This window comes from Scyliorhinus torazame, chromosome 16, assembly GCF_047496885.1.
Source record: "Scyliorhinus torazame isolate Kashiwa2021f chromosome 16, sScyTor2.1, whole genome shotgun sequence".
Classification (NCBI taxonomy): domain Eukaryota; kingdom Metazoa; phylum Chordata; class Chondrichthyes; order Carcharhiniformes; family Scyliorhinidae; genus Scyliorhinus; species Scyliorhinus torazame.
In genome coordinates, this window is record NC_092722.1 from 4,207,097 (window position 1) to 4,228,621 (window position 21,525).

Here is a 21,525-nt window from a genome sequence, read left to right on the forward strand (position 1 = left end):
TGCTAACCACTGTGCCACCCTGCCGCCCCAATTTTATACCCCCATGTTTTATTTTGTGCCCTCAATTCATCTGCCTTGTTCATCAGACTCCTTGCATTAAAATAAATACCATCCAATCTTGCCAACCTCTCTTGTGATTTAACTGATCTATAATCTCTCTGCCTTCCTGACTCACTTGTTGTCTCGTCTAATTTTGGCGATGCATCTCCCTCTGCTGAACCTCGGGTGGGATTCTCCGCTCCGCCAACTGTGTGTTTCTTGACCGCACGGCATTCGCTGGCAGTGGGATTCTATTTTCCCGCTGCTTGTCAATGGGACTTCCCATTGTAACCACCCTATGCCATGACATAACCCGTTGGGGGGGGGGGGTGCGCTGCCGGAGGGAAAATTGAATTCCAGCCCTTCTCTCAGGATCCCAACCCGCTGCTGTTAGTTTAAACCCTCCCCAGCAGCACTAGCAAATTTCCCTGCAAGGAAGCTGGTCCCATTTTGGTACAGGTGCAACCTGTCCACCTTGTACAGGTCCCACTGCCCCCAAAACTGTCCCAATGTCCCAGAAATCTAAAGCTCCCCCTCCTGCACCATCTCTCCAACCACGCATTCATCTGGACTAACCTCCTATTTCTACACTCACTAGCATGTGGCACCGGAAGTGATGCAGAGATTACTACCTTTTTAATCTACTTCCTAGCTCCCTAAATTCTGCTTGCACGATCTCATCGATTTTTCTGCCTAAATTGTTGGTACCAATGTGGACCATGATTCCTCTCTGTTTGCCCTCCCCCTGCAGAATTTCCTGCAATCGTTCAGTGACAACCCTGACCCTGGCACAAGAAAATCAAGATGCCATCCTGGAGTCTATTTTGCAGCCGCAGAAACGCTCTCTGGTCTCGTTGCAATTGAATCTCCTATCACTGCCCTGACATTCTTTCTCCTCCTCTCTTGTGCAGCAGCCCAACCCTCGGTGCCATGAAGTTGGCCGTTACTGCTTTCCATTGTACAGTCACCACCCCCAACAATATCCAAAACGGCATATCCATCAGTAAGGGGAATCTCCACAGGGAACTCCTGCTCTACCTTCCTCTACTCTGTCTGGTGGTCACCTATACCATTTCTGCTTGTCCAGTCTTCACCTGCAGTGTGACCCCATCACTGTAAGTGTTATCTACAACCTGCTCACCACCGTGAAACGCGGTTAGCCAGTAGCTACACTTGGACAGACGTCCTGCACATATGGTCACCATGGACAAATGAAGCTTCCATGCCCCATAGCACAGGAGAAGCACACCGTGGGTATGAGCTCTCCTGCCGTGACTACTCTTAAGCCCCTTTTTTACTCTCTCTTTAACATTTGCTTTATACTTATACTTATATACTATTAACATTCCTCACATTCCCGTACCAGCCTCCCCGTACAGGCGCCGGAATGAGGCGACTAAGGGCTTTTCACAGTAACTTCATTTGAAGCCTACTTGTGACAATAAGCAATTTTCATTTTTTCACACTGACTTTACTTCCCTTAACCTAATTTGTTTACTTTTATAGCTTTATTATAATGACCCTGATTTTCACTTATTTGTGCTTTTCTCAGTTAATCCCTTCTGCCAAAAAAACAACACTTTTTAAAATCACATCTGCTTCACTGTGACGCTGACTGCAAGGTCACGGTTCACAGACTGCTTCACTGTAACGCTGACTGCAAGAACACCGTTCCCAGACTGCTTCACTGTGACGCTGACTGCGAGGACACCATTCCCAGACTGCTTCACTGTGACGCTGACTGCGAGGACACCGATCCCAGACTGCTTCACTGTGATGCTGACTGCAAGAACACCGTTCCCAGACTGCTTCACTGCAGTGCTGACTGCGAGGACACTGTTCCCAGATTGCTTCACTGTGACGCTGACTGCAAGAACACCATTCCCAGACTGCTTCACTGCAGTGCTGACTGCGAGGACACCGTTCCCAGACTGCTTCACTGTGACGCTGACTGCGAGGACACCGTTCCCAGACTGCTTCACTGTGACGCTGACTGCAAGAACACCGTTCCCAGACTGCTTCACTGCAGTGCTGACTGCGAGGACACCGTTCCCAGACTGCTTCACTGTGACACTGACTGCGAGGACACCGTTCCCAGACTGCTTCACTGTGACGCTGACTGCGAGGACACCTTTCCCAAACTGCTTCACTGTGACGCTGACTGCGAGGACACCGTTCCCAGACTGCTTCACTGCAGTGCTGACTGCATGGATACCATTCCCAGACTGCTTCACTGTGACGCTGACTGCGAGGACACCTTTCCCAAACTGCTTCACTGTGACGCTGACTGCGAGGACACCGTTCCCAGACTGCTTCACTGCAGTGCTGACTGCATGGATACCATTCCCAGACTGCTTCACTGTGACGCTGACTGCGAGGACACCGTTCCCAGACTGCTTCACTGTGACACTGACTGCATGGATACCATTCCCAGACTGCTTCACTGTGATGCTGACTGTGAGGACACTGTTCCCAGACTGCTTCACTGTGATGCTGACTGTGAGTTCATCGCTCCCAGAGTGCTTCACTGTGACACTGACTACGAGGACACCGTTCCCTGGCTTTGGCCACCCCTCTGATGGCTGAGATGCTCACGGGCATCTTAGTGGTGGAACTGAAGAAATTACGGCAGGCTGTCTCTGACCACCCGAAGGGGCCCTGGCCGCCATTCGTCTGGTCTTGGCAAAATTGGACCAGATGGTAAAGGCGCCAGGCACGGTGCTGAAGTGTATGAAGGTGGCCCTTTCAAGGCAGAACCTTCCTGGAAGTGGAAATGGCACAGGTGGCCGCGTGTAACAAAAACAACTTTGATGAACTGGACATTGTGCCCAGCTGTCTGAAAACTGTCCCCCCTGTCTGCTCCTGTTCTCTCAACTCTCAAATGGCCAATGTTCCAGGGGAAGACAAATAAAACACTTCAAAGAGACTCTGAAGTTGTCCTTCAGGTGTGGCAGCATTGACCTTAATGACTGAAAGGAGCTCGCTACCAATCCTTCAAAGCGACAGCTTGTCCATCAAGCTCCAGGAGTCTCAAAGTCTTCCAGATGAAGCAGGGCTCCAGATTCCACTACCTCCCGGCTCCCTGTGTCCGAAGACGTGTGAATTGATATTTGGGCTGTTCAGTCACGCAAAGTCCCAGGGCTGAAACTCACAAGCCTGAGTAGATGTCAGCAATCCCCAAACCGAGGGACAGCGAACGATGGATCGAAAACTCAACCGACAGGCAGAGAAAATGACACCACCAGCAATGCAGCATGCCCTCACTATCACAACACTAACTACTTGCATGGATATTTTGCCTTCAACATTGAGAACTTCTCGAGATATTTCATGAAAAGTGAGAAACAAGCAGTGTGCCAAAGGAGGAAGGACTGAAAATGAGTGACGACGAACTTGACTCGGGATGGTTTTTAAGGAGAGTCTGAAAACAGGGGAGTTTTGAGGTATTGGAGCAAAGTAGCTGAAGACTCTGCTGTCAAGGAGGTTAGAGTCGGAGAGGAGAGTTCAGGAAGTTCAGAAAATTACCAGCGAATGCCTAGCACCTGTGGGGCTGTGCCACAAGAGGGCAGTGGTCGAGACAGGGCTGGAATCCCTAAGGAGTTGTTTTTATATAAGGCTTATTAGCCTTTTCAGCCCCATATACTGGTCACAAATTTTGGCAGGTTTTTGAAAGGATTCAATTTTGGAATGTGACTTTCTTTATACTCAGAAAAAGCCAGACCAGTTTATGTGTGGTCTATATGGTCAATGTGACTGGGGTAGGAAGATGAAAATTCAGATTATAAAACTAATGCAATTGATGGTTTCGCCAGGGACAGAGTTTATTTTGAAGTTTCCACATGAATCACGTTAATAATCTCTGTTGCCCAATTGGAAAATTGCAATTGTACATCTAACGCATGGGCAGCAGGCAGTTTTCAACCTATTCATACTGCTCACTATCAAAGTAAATGTGGTCAATATTGAAATAGTAAATGTGTTTCATCCTGCCTGTGGGTGTTGCAATCTTGTGTTGCTTTTGTGTCTGTTCCAGTCTCTGCTCAGAGTCAATAGCCAGCCAAATAATAATCAGCTTTCTACCCTAAAGGAAGATGCAATCACCTTCCTAATAGAATTAAAATTTATAGATAATTGAGTTTGATTATAACAAATTAGTATTACTTTTGAAATCTTACTAAAACTAACAATTGTCTCACCCCATTAGATTATGGTCCTTGACTGCATCTTAATTAGATAGTTCAAGAAGCTCATTAAATAGGAGTGCACAGAACTTTAATTCCTCTGAAAAAGCTTCTCAGCGGTGACCACATGACAATGCTGTGCTTCTAATCGCCCCCATTACATGGCAGAACTGCTCACACTTTGGGGAGGGTTCTCCGACACCAGCCCTAACAGAGAAGAAAACTACGGCTTGAGAAGGCTGGGTCTTTAAAGGTTGAGAATGTGGCTGCCATATTTTGGTCATGGGCCTTCTGACTTCTGAAAATCCCATCGCATTACGGAGGCTGCAGGATCCGGTGGTGAAATGAAAAAAAAATGAAATGAAAATCGCTTATTGTCACAAGTAGGCTTCAAATGAAGTTACTGTGAAAAGCCACATTCCGGCGCCTGTTCGGAGAGGCTGGTACGGGAATTGAACCGTGCTGCTGGCCTGCTTTCAAAGCCAGCTCTTTAGCCCTGTGCTGGGAATGCACTTTTAAAATCTTGTCCACGCCAATTCCAACCCTACCCCCCATCACTGGAATTTGTACTGATGACAGTGATATAGCCAAAGTGATGCATGCCTTTGGCAAAAATCCTTTAATATACAGGGAGCACAAGTCGATTTACAAACATTGAGCAGGATAGCTCCAAATATTGATCTCCGTAGTTAAAAAGTTTTGCAAAAGGATTGAGAAGAGTTTGAACGGAAATTTTGACACTGATTTTAGGGAATTATAAATAGATTTTTTTTTAAAGTTACAGAAATGTTCTGTTAAAATACAGAGAACATGTCGTCCACAGTAACAAAGAGATAGCGCAGAAGGAAAGGATAAAAGACTGCTACAGCTGATTGAAAACTTTGAAACTTAGATTGATGAATTTTTGTTAGGCAAAGGGTATTAAGAGTTACGGCAGCTGGAGTTAATACACAGATACAAACAGGTACAGAATAAAGGTGGGACTTAGAGTTAAAGTACAGATCTGGCATTATTTAATTGATTGGCAGCAGAAAACACTCTGAGAGCTGAACAGACTCTTTCTGTTCCTATGTTGCTATATATAGATTTCCCAAACATTTACGATTGCCAATGCATTTGAGATGGTGTTTCCAGCATATGTGGAAATTTGACAGTTTTAATAGATTTTGAAGATAATTTTTTTCTTGTCTACTACAAGGATAGGTCAGAAAAGGCTGATGTCGGTGTCTCAGGAAGCACCGAATGGAAGCAATTCTTGAGGTAAATCTGGTGTCTCTGAAAGAAGGTGAACCGATACCCTTGTGGACTGCAGCGGTGCAAGAAGGCAGCTAAACTCCACCTTCTCAAGGGCAATTAGGGATGGGCAATAAATGCTGGTCTAGCCAGCGACACCCACATCCCGTAAATAAACATGTAATAAAAACAAGCTTATTTTCATAATTATCTCCAAAGCGAGGGTTCTATCAGCAACATTGCTCTAAGTTCATTGATTTATATCCCCCCGTTATGATATTCCCCTCTCTGCAATGAAACTGTCCCTGCAATATTACTATACTATTCACACAATTCATAAGACTTGGGGTAAATCTACTTAATTCTCTATTGTCTCCCAGGACTGGAAAGCGTTGATACATGACAATGGTTTAATTAACAGAGTTCATTGTTATAATTAGTATCTCTGTTAACGACTATATGGCTGAGAGACATTGCTAATGGTCTTCTGCGATGTGCGCTGATGTGACTATAAAGGCAAATTTATTTTCTACACAATTGTTTCAAACATACGAGGTTTTCTACAGGTTTAGGTGAGGCAGGCTCCTAGGGTTGTAAAACCTACCCTTGTTACACTGAGTCTGAGTCGCAACACAAAATATTATTACATAGGACTCCAATCATCAGACCTTCAAGGACAGCTGAAGAAATTCCATAGGCCCGGTTGTGTGTCTTTATCACTGACCTGTACAAACTCAGTCTGCCTGCACTCGAGATCTGTGCTGCTACGATATTACTGCACATGCCCCTGGTCGGGAGGATGAAAAGAAAAATGTCCTTGGCGTGCCCTCTCACCAGCCTTGCAGCCCTGCCCACACAGCTGGGAATGCCACTGGTAGAATTGTTCAAGGAAAATGCAGCACAAACTTATATGTCGGAGGAGATCTGAACAGTAGCTTTTTGAAAAAAATTAAGAAAATACATGATTAATACAAAGATTAAGAAACCTCTAATGGTGTTGAGGATAGGAATTTATGGTTCATAGAATGTGTTTCCTGAAAATGCAGTTTTGTTAGTCATAAGGAAACAATAATCATGATAATCTTTATTGTCACAAGTAGGCTTACATTAACACTGCAATGAAGTTACTGTGAAAAGCCCCTAGTCACCACATTACAGCCCCTGTTCGGGTACACGGAGGGAGAATTCAGAATGTCCAAATCACCTAACAGCACGTCTTTCGGGACTTGTGGGAGGAAACCGGAGCACCAGGAAGACACAGGAGAACATGCAGACTCCGCACAGACAGTGACCCAAGCTGGGAATCGAACCTGGGACCCTGTGAATGTGAAGCAACAGTGCTAACCACTGTGCTACCGTGCCGCAGCATAATTCATTCCGGCCATGGATATTGTTTGAGGTTACCACCATCGAGTTGTCATCCCAGGAACAGGATAGTTGGGGAACGGAGGGAAGGTGGGAGAGTCGGGGAATGGGGGAGTGTGGAAAAAGAACAAGGAAAATGGGTGGGAATGTGGGGAATGGGGTTAGTGGTGGTCAATGGAGGTGATGCGGGGGAGGAGTGGGATGATCGGGGAAGAGGAAGGAGGGAAATTGGTGGGAAGGAGAGGTACTAGAGGGTGGGGGTGGTCAATGGGGGGAGGGGGTGAATGGAGGGAGAGTTGGGCAGAGGGAAGGGGGCAAGCTGACGGGCAAAGCCACGTCCTATGAGAAGCGGGCGAGGATCAGGGCCTGGTCCTCTGGGCATGCCAGACCCTCACCGCTGACTATCCCCCATCTTCCGGCTGCTCCTGCAATCTGACCCAGGCTCATCCTCGAGCCCCTCCTGGTCCGTCCCTCCTAAATCCTCCTCAGATGAAGCCGCATGTCCCTCCTCCTCCTCCTTCAGCTCATCGCCCCGCTGCGACCCCAGGCTGTGGAGGGCCAGGAGGTGCTCCACTGTTCTTCCGATATTCACTGGAGTTTAGCAGAGTGAGAGGGGATCTCATAGAAACTTACAAAATTCCAGCAGGATTAGACAGGGTAGATTCAGAAAGAATGTTCCCGATGGTGGGGGAGTCCAGAACTAGGGGGCATAGTTTGACGATAAGGGGTAAACCTTTTACGACTGAGGTGAGGAGAAATTTCTTCACCCAGAGAGCGGTGAATCTGTGGAATTCACTCCCACAGAAAGTAGTTGAGGCCAAAACATTGTGTAATTTCGAGAAGGAATTGGATACAGCTCTTGGGGTTAAAGGGATCAAGGGATCAGGGTATTGAACTTGATCATAATGAATGGCAGAGCTGGCAGGAAGGGCTGAATGGCCTCCTCCTGCTTCTCATTTCTATGATCACACATCAACACAAAATTATGATTCAAAGATCACTTTACAGAAGACCCAAATTCCACAAAGCTATCTATATGTTGGTCGTAACTTTGTTCTCTTTCTAACGACACATATCTAGACACACACTACTAAAAAATAACAAAAAATGGAGCATGAGAACATCTGGAAAAGGTAAGATATGAATGAGTTCAATGAAATCAGAATCCTCAATATTCAAACTGAACATGAGCTAACATACAATGAAGCATTGGAGTGAGAATTCTCTTAAATTACCCCTTAGTGGGAGAAGAAAAATACCACATTGAATCAACCTGATTAATGGCACTATCAAGATTACTTTAACAAATCCAGTATTTCCATGGGCCAGTCTTCAAGAGCAATTATTTGAGGATTTACTGAAATGAGTGATTTAATAAAGCTCAGATAGCACTTTAGAAGATCATTCTAAAATATAGCATTTTAATTTGAAGAACTGTAATGTAGAACAATGCTCTGAGTACGTTTATAAAAATGTTATCAGCAGAATTAGGACGTGTTCATGGTTTACAATGATTGAGGCTGCATTCAACCATGATTAAAAAAATTACCCAAAGGCTTCTGTCATATTTCTTGTGTAAATTGAACAGCCATTGCCTGCTCACAAGCACAATCATTTCTGATGTGTTTTATAGGAGAATTGTGATGAATACTTCTTAACAGGAATGTATCATTAAGAAATACCTTCAATGACTGTTGAATTAATGGTATTGATGAATGGAACCTGCACATCTAATTTATTTGTTTCTAATTCCCCTGCATTACAATAGTGACTACACCTCAAAAGACCTTCATTGGCTGGGAAGTTCCTGGAGATGTCCTAAGGTTGAGAGAGGCACTATGTAAACACAAGTTCTTCCTTCTTTATAATTGGCATGGCTAGATAAACTGTGAAACTGCTTTAGCTGAGGAAATATTTGATCCAGATGAGGCTGTGTTTGCAGAGAATATAATCGACTTCTTTTAATTCCAGATTTTTTATTGAATTCAAATTCTAACAAATTCCTGGTGGGATTCGTACCCAGCTCCCCAGAGCATTACCCTGGGTCTCTGGATTACTAGCCCAGTGATAATACCACTACCACCACTGCCACTGACACTGAAAGAGGCTATTTTGTCCCATTGAATACACTACGGAACAATGTAGCTTCAAACACCTTTTCTGTGCTGTTTGCTAATCAGGATTCGAGTTGACTGTGATGTTCTTTACAATAAAACATTGTGCCAGCAGTAGCCATCCTGGGATGAGGTGGTGAAAAACTGTTGGCATACGTGAAACTGTACCCCGGGAATGCTTAACATGCTCAGCAAATGAGGAAAAGGAGATAATTAATTGAAATAAATAAAAAGAAAACCACAAATTCTTCATGTTTTCTTAGTCATTCAACATTGCTGGCTTTGAAAACAGACCAAGGCAGGCCAGCAGCACGGTTCAATTCCCGTAACAGCCTCCCCGAACAGGCGCCGGAATGTGGCGACTAGGGGCTTTTCACAGTAACTTCATTTGAAGCCTACTTGCGACAATAAGTGATTTTCATTCCATTTTCATTTCATTTTTTGATAAAAATGTCAACCTCTGAAACTGATCATGGAGTGTTCCCGAGAAACGGAATGCCAAATATCTGACTGCGGAATCTGGAAATCTGAAATACCTTACACTGGGTTCATACTTATATTTTCAACAGCAAGTACGATAAACATTAGCACACTGTAATTTCAAGCAAGGTATAGATTATAGAGCATTTGTTGGCTACATGTATTTCTCTCAGTTTCTCTCCTTACTGAAAACTGAGGGCATTGTTTCTACATTTGCAGATGATACAATATTTATCAAATATTTATTTCTAAATTGGCTAAAAGGGAATTATTGTAATCATCGAAAAAAATGGTTTATAGTCTGTTAACGGATAAAGGGAGATTATATTCTACTGAGTTACCTTATGGTTTCTTAATTTCCATAAAGAAAAGTATTTGTAAACTTCCTGATGTTCCAGTCATCTCTATAGTTTATATTTTCCAGCTAAGATTCCCTATGCCTGACTAACCATTTCCCCAATAATATTAGGAACAGATAGTCAGTGTTCCTTCTGAATCAGGAACCCGTGCCAGCTCTCCTTCGCCTTATCGCCTGTTCTTCTTCAGGCTGTGGTCCTGTTGGGAAATCACTCCACAGGCATTGGCCAACTGCTCAATCTGGCCATCACTAACATTTCTCTGCACAGGAGTCCGGACAGTGTCATCAAGCTGTTCAATCAGAGGAAAACCTCATTGCTGCTCTCCACAGCAATAGCTGCAGAGTCAGTATCTGACGTAATGTTTCTCCTCGATCTCAGAGTGTAGATCTCTGGCGGTGGGCAAATCATCTCGAATAAACGTAAACTCTTCGGTGCGTCATAATTATGTAAAGCAATTTATTTATGCAGCTCTTCTTAGCAATTAAATAGAAGGTGACAAAAATATCGACACTACTCCATTGAGTAAAATGCTTGTCAAGCATTTTCCAAGCACTGCAACACTCTCAAGGCCATTTGTAATTTGGTAATGGCCGAGTTCAAACCCATGAGACTCTTTTGCTGGATGGTGGGAAACCAGAGAAGTGAATGTACATCGAGTCATAGATGTTTACAGCATGGAAACAGGCCCTTCGGCCCAACTTCTCCATGCTACCCAGTTTTTACCACTAAGCTCATCTCAATTGCCCGCATTTGGCCCATATCCCTCCATACCCATCTTTCCCATATAACTGTCTTAATGCTTTCTAAAAGACAAAATTGTACCCACCTCTACTACTGCCTCTGGCAGCTCGTTCCAGACACTAATCATCCTTTGTGTGAAACAATTGCCCCTCTGGACCCTTTTGTATCCCTCCCCTCCCACCTTAAACCTATGCCCTCTAGTTTTATACTCCCCTACCTTTGGGAAAAGATGTTGACTATCTACCTTATTTATGCCCCTTTAGGCCCCACATTATTTTATAGACCTCTATAAGATCACCCCTAAGCCTCCTATGCTCCAGAGAAAAAGGTCCCAGTCTGCCCAGCCTCTCCTTATAACTTAGACCATCAAGTCCCGCTAGCATCTAGTAAATCTTTTCTGCACTCTTTCTTACTTAACAATATCCTTTCTATAACAGGACTGTACACAGTATTCCAAGTGCGGCCTTACTAATGTCTTGTACAACTTCAGCAAGATGTCCCAACTGCTGTATTTGATGTTCTGACCAGATTGATGACAGTAACCTACACATCTCTATGATACTGTATAACAACATGTCAAAATAATATGCAATCATGTATAGTGTGTTAAACAAGCAAACATAGCAAAGTATTGAAGATTACCTGCTATTGTATGTATTATATCCCAGTATCCATGTGACCAGGGTGAATTAACCCACCTCACCTTTTCAACCTGGCCAACCAGCCCACCCTCCTCCAATAGCCTTTTCACTGCTGCTCAGCCTGATAAGACTGCCGACGCGCAATTATAATAATAATAATCTTTATTGTCACAAGTAGGCTTACATTAACGCTGCAATGAAGTTACTGGGAAAAGCCCCTAGTCGCTACATTCCGGCGCCTGTTCGGGTACACTGAGGGAGAATTCAGGATGTCCAATTCACCCAACAGCATGTCTTTGGACAGTGGGGGGAAACCGGAGCTCCCGGAGGAAACCCACGCAGACACGGGGAGAACATGCAGACTCTGCACAGACAGTCACCCAAGCGGGAATCGAACCGGGGTCCCTGATGCTGTGAAGCCATAGTGCTAACCACTGTGCTACCGTGATTCTATTCCTATCTATTCAGTCGTAGCCATGCAATCGCCGGCAATTACTTCTCTACCGACCACCATACCCTGAAGTCCTGTCCTTGGTCCCTCCTATACCTCGTCCACGTATTGCCCCCTGGCAGCATCATCCAAAACCATGTCAGACTCCACGTGTACGCTGAAGGCACCTCCAGCTCTCTCCAAAACCCGTCAAACTCCACGTGTACGCTGAAGGCACCTTCAGCTCTCTCCAAAACCACGTCAGACTCCACGTGTACGCTGAAGGCACCTTCAGCTCTCTCCAAAACCACGTTAAACTCCACGTGTACGCCGAAGGCAGCTCCAGCTCTCTCCAAAACCCGTCAAACTCCACGTGCACGCTGAAGGCACCTCCAGCTCTCTCCAAAACCCGTCAAACTCCACGTGTACACTGAAGGCACCTCCAGCTCTCTCCAAAACCACGTCAGACTCCCCGTGCACGCTGAAGGCATCTTCAGCTCTATCCAAAACCCGTCAAACTCCACGTGTATGCTGAAAGCACCTCCAGCTCTCTCCAAAACCACGTTAAACTCCACGTGTACGCTGAAGCCATCTCCAGATCTCTCCAAAACCCGTCAAACTCCACGTGTACGCTGAAGGCACCTCCAGCTCTCTCCAAAGCCACGTTAAACTCCACGTGTACGCTGAAGGCACCTCCAGCTCTCTCCAAAATCCGACAAACTCCACGTGTATGCTGAAGGCACCTCCAGCTCTCTCCAAAATCCGACAAACTCCACGTGTACACTGAAGGCACCTCCAGCTCTCTCCAAAACCACGTTAAACTCCACGTGTACGCTGAAGGCACCTCCAGCTCTCTCCAAAGCCACGTTAAACTCCACGTGTACGCTGAAGGCACCTCCAGCTCTCTCCAAAATCCGACAAACTCCACGTGTACGCTGAAGGCACCTCCAGCTCTCTCCAAAATCTGACAAACTCCACGTGTACACTGAAGGCACCTCCAGCTCTCTCCAAAACCACGTCAGACTCCACGTGCACACTGAAGGCATCTTCAGCTCTCTCCAAAACCACGTTAAACTCCACGTGCACGCTGAAGGCACCTCCAGCTCTCTCCAAAACCACGTCAGACTCCACGTGTACACTGAAGGCATCTTCAGCTCTCTCCAAAACCACGTTAAACTCCACGTGTACGCTGAAGGCACCTCCAGCTCTCTCCAAAACCCGTCAGACTCCACGTGTGTGCTGAAGGCATCTTCAGCTCTCTCCAAAACCACGTCAGACTCCACGTGTACACTGAAGGCACCTCCAGATCTCTCCAAAACCACGTTAAACTCCACGTGTACGCTGAATGCACCTCCAGCTCTCTCCAAAACCCATCAAACTCCACGTGTACGCTGAAGGCACCTCCAGATCTCCTTGCACCATCACTGCTCCTGATTCATCATGGCCGCTTTTCTGATATCAAGTAGTAGATGAACAGAACGTTCCGCCAACTGAATATTCCTTCACCCCTGTGATTCCGTCCATTTCTGCCCCGCCTCAGACCACCTGCTGCTGAAACCCTTAGTCGTGCCTTTGTTACCTCCAGACTCAAATCTTTCTATGCGCTCACCTGCCGATTTCTGTAACCTCTTCTGGCTCCACAGCCCTTCGTGATCTTTGCAATCCAATTCTGGCCTCTTGCTTATTCTGACAATGGCCATCAGCTGCCAGAACCTAAAGCTTTGGAGTTCCTCCCTTTAACCCTCTGCCTTCTATTTCTTTAAGTCAGTCCTTAAAACCCACCTCCTTGACCAAGCGATTGGTCAGCTAGCCTTATATTGTCATGTGGCTTGGTGTCACACTTTGTGAGATAACGTTCCTGCGAATTGTCTTGGGATGTTTTTATATAAATGTACATTGTTATTTCTGTATGAAATACAGTGGTGCACGCTCTTCTGCTGTCTTTTTATTCATTCATTGGAGGTGGGCATCGCTGACGAGGCCAGCAATTATTGCCCATCCCTAATTGCCCTTGGGAAGGTGGTGGTGAGCTGCCTTCTTGATCCGCTGCAGTTTATGTGGTGTAGGTACACTCACTGTGCTGACTCAGATTTCATGATTTTGACCCAGTGACAGTGAAGGACCTGCGATATATTTCCCAGTCTGGATGGTGAGGGACTTGGAAAGGAACCTTCAGGTCGTGTAGTGATGTTCCAGGTATCTGTTACCCTTGTCCTTGTAGATTCTGGTGGTCATGGGTTGAAAGGTGCTGTCTAAGGTATCTTGGTGAGTTTCTGCAGTGCAGCTTGTAGATGGTACACACGGCTGCCTCTGTTCATTGAAGGTGGAGGGTTTGAATGTTTGTGGAAGGGGTGCCAATCAAGAGGGCTGCTTTGTCCTGGATGGTGTCAAGCTTCTGGAGTTTAGTTGGAGCTGCACTCATCCAGGCAAGTGGAGAGTATTCCATCAGACTCCTGAATTGTCCGTTGTAGATTGCGGACAGGCTTTGGGGGGTCAGGAGGTGAGTTACACACTGCAGGATTCCTATCCATTGACCTGTTCCTGTAGTCACAGTATTTATATGGTTAGCAGTTCAGTTTCTATTTATTTTGTTGCAATCCCAGCTGATGTTGCTGGAGGACAGTCAGAATGGAACCCTTGCTCGACAGCACCTAACTTTTATGTTTTGTTTAGAAATGTGGTTGCACCAAGTCACAGGACGCCAATTGACTTTTAATAAAATAATAAAAGATTTATTCTACATGAAAAGATTGGCTAAAATACAATACTCCTTCACCCCACCTGTATCTTGTCAAATTTTTAAGGGTAACATAATTTCCACAATATATTTTAGATTGTTCTTAGTAAGTACACAGTCCCTGTAAACCAACAGGCCAAATGTGGTCAGGTACACTCCACTCTGAAAACAAGCGGCAGACACCACTCAATGCAACTTCTGTGGATTTCTCATCAAATCCCAACTAGATGCTTATCACACTCTGAGCCAACTGGGCTCATTATAACTCTACCTTCTATACGAGAGTTTACATACTCCACTCCTGAAGAAATATACCGTGGAATCTTCTCCATACAATGCCTTCAGTCATATTCCTTCACCAAAGGATCCGCTTCCAGGATTTCAACCTCTCCTTTCAGTATTCCTCTGCCTTGGATTGCCACGCAATCTCTCAGGTACCCAGCCATGCCAACAGAACACCACTGCTTCACTATTAATAGGTCATCAAGCTTTTGATTTACTTATGATGACTGGTTCCCCACTTTAAATCTGGTTATTGCAGCTGGTTCTAACTCAGAGCACTTTCTCTGCTTTTTACTTTAACTTCAGCCACCAGGACCTTGTTTAACTTCTTGTTCCCTGTTCCTTTCATTCAATTGTCTTCCTGAGACATTCTTTTTGTCATAATTCCCTGGTTCCTGGACTTTCTGGTGTTTTTGGGAAGTCGGCTGTTTGCAGCTCCCGTGTCCTGTCCAACTTCTTCTGGGCCTAGTTTAAAACTAAAACTCAAAAGTTCTTCCTAACCTAAGGTGGCACCTGGTTGCTAAACAACAGCCGAGTCTTTCTTTAACCCTGTTTACTTTCACACGTAAGCCCTTCAATCACAATGGAGTTTGAAATGAAACCAAAAGCCACATACATGCAGGCACCTTTGTTTAACATGAGCAAAAGAGTTTAACTCCTTCTCAACACCCACCTACAGAAACACAATTTAAGATTAAACTTATACCTTATTTCTAATACTAAAAATACAAATATAGATTGCTTAAAACATCCTGTTTTCTAATATTTAACATTACTTATTGTCAGGATCCTTCCTGTTGATTCTCTTATTTCCCCTTTCTTTATTTTTGCTATTATCATTTTGATCCATGGATGGTTAATGGGCATGTATCTTTAAGTCAAGCTGTAGAGAGAAGGAGGAATTCAAAAAGTTGCAACAGTGAACATTCTGCTAGCTTTGGATAGCAAAATGCAGGTTTCTCGACACCAGAGAGGTGGGGTGGGACTCAGTTCGATTGGTTGGCTGCTGACCAATGAATTGGCCAAAAGGCCGCATTCTGCCCAGTAACAGGTGGTGATTGGATCCTGCCTGAGTGGGATGATTTTCAGAGACCCCCAGGGAGCTGAGCTTGGACCTGGACCATCAGAGACACGGACCTGCTCTCTCTCCCTCGTGTGTTCTCCAGAAATGCTGTAAGCAGCTGTATTTCTGAAACTGCAGAGACCTGAATGAATATACGGTGACAACCATCACAGACTGGAAACAGAAATCTCACCTGTAAAGCCTAGTTTGAAGGATAGTGAGCGATAAACAACTATCTGAAACAAAGACTTTGATCCCTTTCATTATTTTGTTTTACACTCGTCCCCTCCCCTCTGTGTTTGTCTGCCAGGTGTGTGTGTGCGAATAGAGGATGAGGCACATTAAGATGGGGGAATAGGAATTAGATGATAGTTAACCAGTTGTGTTTGTTGCATATTTCATTATAATCTTGTTATAAATAAAAAGTAATTGTGTTTAAACGTACAAACCTGGTGACTGTAATTATTGGACAGCCAAGGTCCAAATTTTCCGAAGAATTATTTGTTAATTTCAATTGTGTTGGGTCAAGTGGGGCTGGAATTGACTGCGCACTGGCCCAGGGGATAGTAACATTATCCAAGCACGGAATTCCCCAAATGCAAATATGAAACATGAATGAAAGAAAAATAGGAATCTGAACAATGTTAATTTTCGTTTGCGTAGTTTCCTACCAAAAAATTCCTTCAAAGTGTTTGACAATCATTTTGCCCAACAGAGTGGTGTTAGTGTCATTAAGATACAAGCCCGTCGGAAGTGTTCTTAGCCATGAAAATGTCATTGCTTTGTGCAGGATATCTCAACAAATGGTATGTGCAGCTCTGCAGGCGATATATTCCCTTTCTAAGCCCAGCATTTATTCAAACCAGCCCAGTAACAACATTCAGTGAAGGAAGTAGCACGGTAGCACAAGTGACAATAAGTGGCTTCCCAGCGCCAGGGTCCCAGGTTCGATTCCCGGCTTGGGGCACTGTCTGTGAGGAGTCTGCACGTTCTCCCCGTGTCTGCGTGGGCTTCCTCCGGGTGCTCCAGTTTCCTCCCACAGTCCAAAGACATGCAGGTTAGGTGGATTGACCATGCTAAATTGTCCTTAGTGTCCAAAAAGGTTAGGAGGGGTTGTTGGGTTACGGGGAAGTGAGGGCTTAACTGGGTCGGTGCAGACTCATGGGCCGAATGGCCTCCTTCTGCACTGTATATTCTATGTTCAATGACGTGTGCAGCTGTCTCTTCTATTTGCGTCAGTCATTTCGGAAATTTGGGTCACCTTGACCCGACTTGTGTAAGTGCTTATTGCTTGCAAATTTGTCATCAACACAACCATCGTCTTCCACATATTTTTCTCATATTGTACCAGATGCTCCTAATGTCTGCGCTGCTATTTAAAACACCTACTGGGTGAGTAATTCATCTCGGGAGAACCACCTCCAGTGGTATATTATGAAGATGTAGTGCTGTTTGTTTGGAGCGCCTGCACTAACAACTTTCATTTTCATTTTTTCATTTCAACTCCAGTGAGCAGCAGAAGGAACGCTATCCCGACATCACACAATCCAACTGTGTGAAGCAGCACAGATAATACCTAAATTGGATCACAAAGGTTCAGATTGTTCTCTCTTCTTCCTTGGGCTGGGGAGGTAGCATGGTTGTATATCTTCAGGGTTTTCGGTCTCCACTTCATGGATTGCCTTTGGGATGTCTGTGCGGTGCTGTGGCTTTGACCTGCGCAGTTTACCAAAGCACCCCTGGTTGCAGCGTAACCATTGGACTCTGCTCACAGGACACTAATCTTTCTTGTGAGCTGCTTCACACCGCAGAGCTGGCCAGTTGCTTTCCCTGACTGGGATGGCCCTAGGTTTCTGCGACCTGGGTATGGTGGTCTGAGGGTTAGTTTCTGCCCCCAGTTGTTCGCATAACTCAGCCAGTCTAACTAGTTAGATTGCCTTGTCTAGGGTTAGGTCATCTTCAGCTTGTAGGACAGTCAGAGAGTGAATCGGCTGCAAAAACCACCACGATTCTGTCTTGGATGAGCTCAGAAATCAAATCACCATATTCACCACAAATAATCGTGCTTCAGACACCATGAAGGAGGCTCCATAGTCTTGAGTATATTAACAGCAAGTCATTATTAATGACTCATAACTATATACGTATAATGATGTGGAGATTCCGGTGTTGGACTGGGGTGAGTACAGTAAGAAGTCTTACAACACCAGGTTAGAGCAGATGGAGTTTAACCCTAAAAAGTGTGAGGTTGTCCATTTTGGAAGGACAAATATGAATGTGGAATACAGGGTTAACGGTAGAGTTCTTGGCAATGTGGAGGAGCAGAGAGACCTTGGGGTCTATGTTCATACATCTTTGAAAGTTGCCACTCAAGTGGATAGAGCTGTGAAGGAGGCCTATGGTGTGCTCGCGTTCATTAACAGAGGGATTGAATTTAAGAGCCGTGAGGTGATGATGCAGCTGTACAAAACTTTGGTAAGGTCACATTTGGAGTACTGTGTACAGTTCTGGTCGCCTCATTTTAGGAAGGATGTGGAAGCTTTGGAAAAGGTGCAAAGGAGATTTACCAGGATGTTGCCTGGAATGGAGAGTAGGTCTTACGAGGAAAGGTTGAGGGTGCTAGGCCTTTTCTCATTAGAATGGAGAAGGATGAGGGGCGACTTGATAGAGGTTTATAAGATGATCAGGGGACTAGATAGAGTAGACAGTCAGAGACTTTTTCCCCGGGTGGCACAAACCATTACAAGGGGACATAAATTTAAGGTGAATGGTGGAAGATGTAGGGGGGATGTCAGAGGTAGGTTCTTTACCCAGAGAGTAGTGGGGGCATGGAATGCACTGCCTGTGGAAGTAGTTGAGTCGGAAACATTAGGGACCTTTAAGCAGCTATTGGATAGGTACATGGATTACGGTAAAATGATATAGTGTAGATTAATTTGTTCTTAAGGGCAGCATGGTAGCATTGTGGATAGCACAATTGCTTCACAGCTCCAGGGTCCCAGGTTCCATTCCGGCTTGGGTCACTGTCTGTGCGGAGTCTGCACATCCTCCCCGTGTGTGCGTGGGTTTCCTCCGGGTGCTCCGGTTTCCTCCCACAGTTCAAAGATGTGCAGGTTAGGTGGATTGGCCATGATAAATTGTCCTTAGTGTCCAAAATTGCCCTTAGTGTTAGGTGGAGGTGTTGACCTTGGGTAGGGTGCTCTTTCCAAGAGCTGGTGCAGATTCAATGGGCCGAATGGCCTCCTTCTGCACTGTAAATTCTATGATAATCTATGATTAATCTAGGAAAAAGGTTCGGCACAACATCGTGGGCCAAAGAGCCGGTTCTGTGCTGTATTTTTCAATGTTCTATGTTCTATTAAAGTCCAACAGGTTTGTTTCGAATCGCTAGCTTTCGGAGCACTGCTCCTTCCTCAGGTGAATGAAGAGGTGGGTCGAGTGGCCTAATTCTGCTCTTATGTCTTATGGTCTTGGTGATCGAGCTTTCAGTTACCTGGGCTTCAAGCTCTGGAATACCCGCCCTACACCGCTCCAGCTCTTCACCTTGCTTTCCTGGTTTAAAACACTCCTTAAAACCTTCCTCTTTGGCCAAGCTTTTGGTCATCTGAGCTAATTGCCTATAGTGGCTCAATGGCAGACTTTGTTTGGTCATGCTCCTGTGAAATGAATAGACGATTTTTCAATAGGTTAAGGTGCTACACAGGTTGTGTCGGAATGTCATTACTGTTGTTTCATGCGAGAGTGCCTTTAAGAACTGGATGTTTAAGCAATGTACCTTTAAGAAAACAGTGATGTCATAGAATGGGTGGAGCCCAGCTCAGGTCAGCCATTTTGCAGGTTTTTAGTTTCAGTTTTAAAAGCAGTGTCTGTGTGTTTCCAGAGAGCTTCAAGTTTTGCAGTTTGGTTTTGCTGAGAGCAGTTTAAAAGTAGAAAGCCAGTTTGCGACAGTCTCTGCCATTCGACAGAAAATACATATATATCCTTTAACCTGATGTGATTCTGTTTAAAGGTGTTCAGTCTCTTGGAAGTTTGAAGGAACATTTTGAGGAATTATTTTCTGTTGCAATATTTTCTGAGTTATCTTTGAAGTAAGGGGTGTTAAGAGGTCCAATGTTTATTTAAGATGTTAAGTTGAGTTCATGGAATAAACAGTGTTGTGTTTAAAAACCCACGTGTCCATAATTGTAATCCCACACCTAGGGAAAAAGCCGTGTGCTCGGAAAAGCAACAAATACATTAAAGGGAGAGGTTGGTTGTACTCCATGATACATTTTGGGGTTCTGAAAACGCCTCACCCATAACAGTTGCAATGTAAGATGGCAATATGAGCATAGAAATGGCTGTCGAAATGCTATCTGGGGGTTAATAGTAATAATAGTAATCTTTATTAGTGTCACAAGTGGGCTTACATTAACAGTGCAATGAAGTTACTGTGAAAATCACCTAGTCGCCACAGTAGCGTCGACGTGGGTGGACCAGGATAGATTTTTGGAGATGTGCACCCCTAGGAATTGGAAACTGCTAACCATCTCCACCTCGGCCCCGTTTATGCTGACAGGAGTGTGTACAGTACTTTATTTCCTGAAGTCAATGACCAGCTCTTTAGTTTTGCTGGCGTTGAGGGAGAGATTGTCACTGCACCACTCCACGAGGTTTATCTCCCTCCTGTAGATATTAGCTTGGTGAAAGACGCTTTTTGTCCACCCAAAACTTGCTGGTCTTGCAGTACAAAGAATTATCCTGCACCATGGCAGACGGGCACAAACCAAGGTCCAGGGCTACATGCTGAGGCATTGGGGCACCACAAAGGCACAATGGTGAAAAGTCATTGTGTAAGGGATTTCAGCCATGGTACACCCAGGGGCTGGAAAATTAGTCAAACTGCTTGGGCTGTATGCCTGACATTGAATATACTTTGCGAATGTCAGGAATATTTAAATTGTATTGAGGCACCACAGAGTGGATCGAGCTGCATAGAGAAAAGTTAAATTCTAGTGAACTATCTGTAATTTTTAAAATGTGGAATGTTTTGTCCCCAGGCTCTATGACTGAGATGGAATGTATATTGTAAATATCAAAGAATTGCAATTGCACAGAGACATCTGGAATGGAACAAACTGTAATGAGGCAAGTCGAATTTAATGGCACTTCGTAATTTGAGTTTAGATGTTTTGCATTGTACTTTATTGTGGATGAGGTGTGTTTTGGAGTAGGAATGTGGCTCAGCCAGACACCCTCACAGCAACGCAGCTCTCCCAGCCCAGCAGCTCTCTCAGCCTAGCCCAGCAGCTCTCCTTAGCCCAGCCGCTCTCCACAGCCCAGCCCAGCAGCTCTCCTTAGCCCAGCACAGCAGCTCTCCCCAGCCCAGCCCAGCAGCTCTCCCCAGCCAAGCAGCTCTCCTCAGCCCAGCCCAGCAGCTCTCCCCAGCCCAACGCAGCAGCTATCCCCAGCCCAGCCGCTTTGCAGCCCAGCAGCACCCAGGCCCAGCAGCTCTCCCCAGCCCAGCCCAGCAGCTCTCCCCAGCCCAGCAGCTCTCCTCAGCCCAGCCAAGCAGCTCTCCCCAGCCCAGCCCAGCAGCTCCCCAGCCCAGCAGCTCTCCCCAGCCCAGCCCAACAGCTCTCCCCAGCCAAGCAGCTCTCCCCAGCCAAGCAGCTCTCCCCAGCCCAGCCCAGCAGCTCCCCAGCCAAGCAGCTCTCCCCAGCCAAGCAGCTCTCCCCAGCCCAGCCCAGCAGCTCCCCAGCCAAGCAGCTCTCCCCAGCCCAGCCCAGCAGCTCCCCAGCCAAGCAGCTCTCCCCAGCCCAGCCCAGCAGCTCTCCCAGCCCAGCAGCTCCCCAGCCCAGCAGCCCTCCCCAGCCCAGCC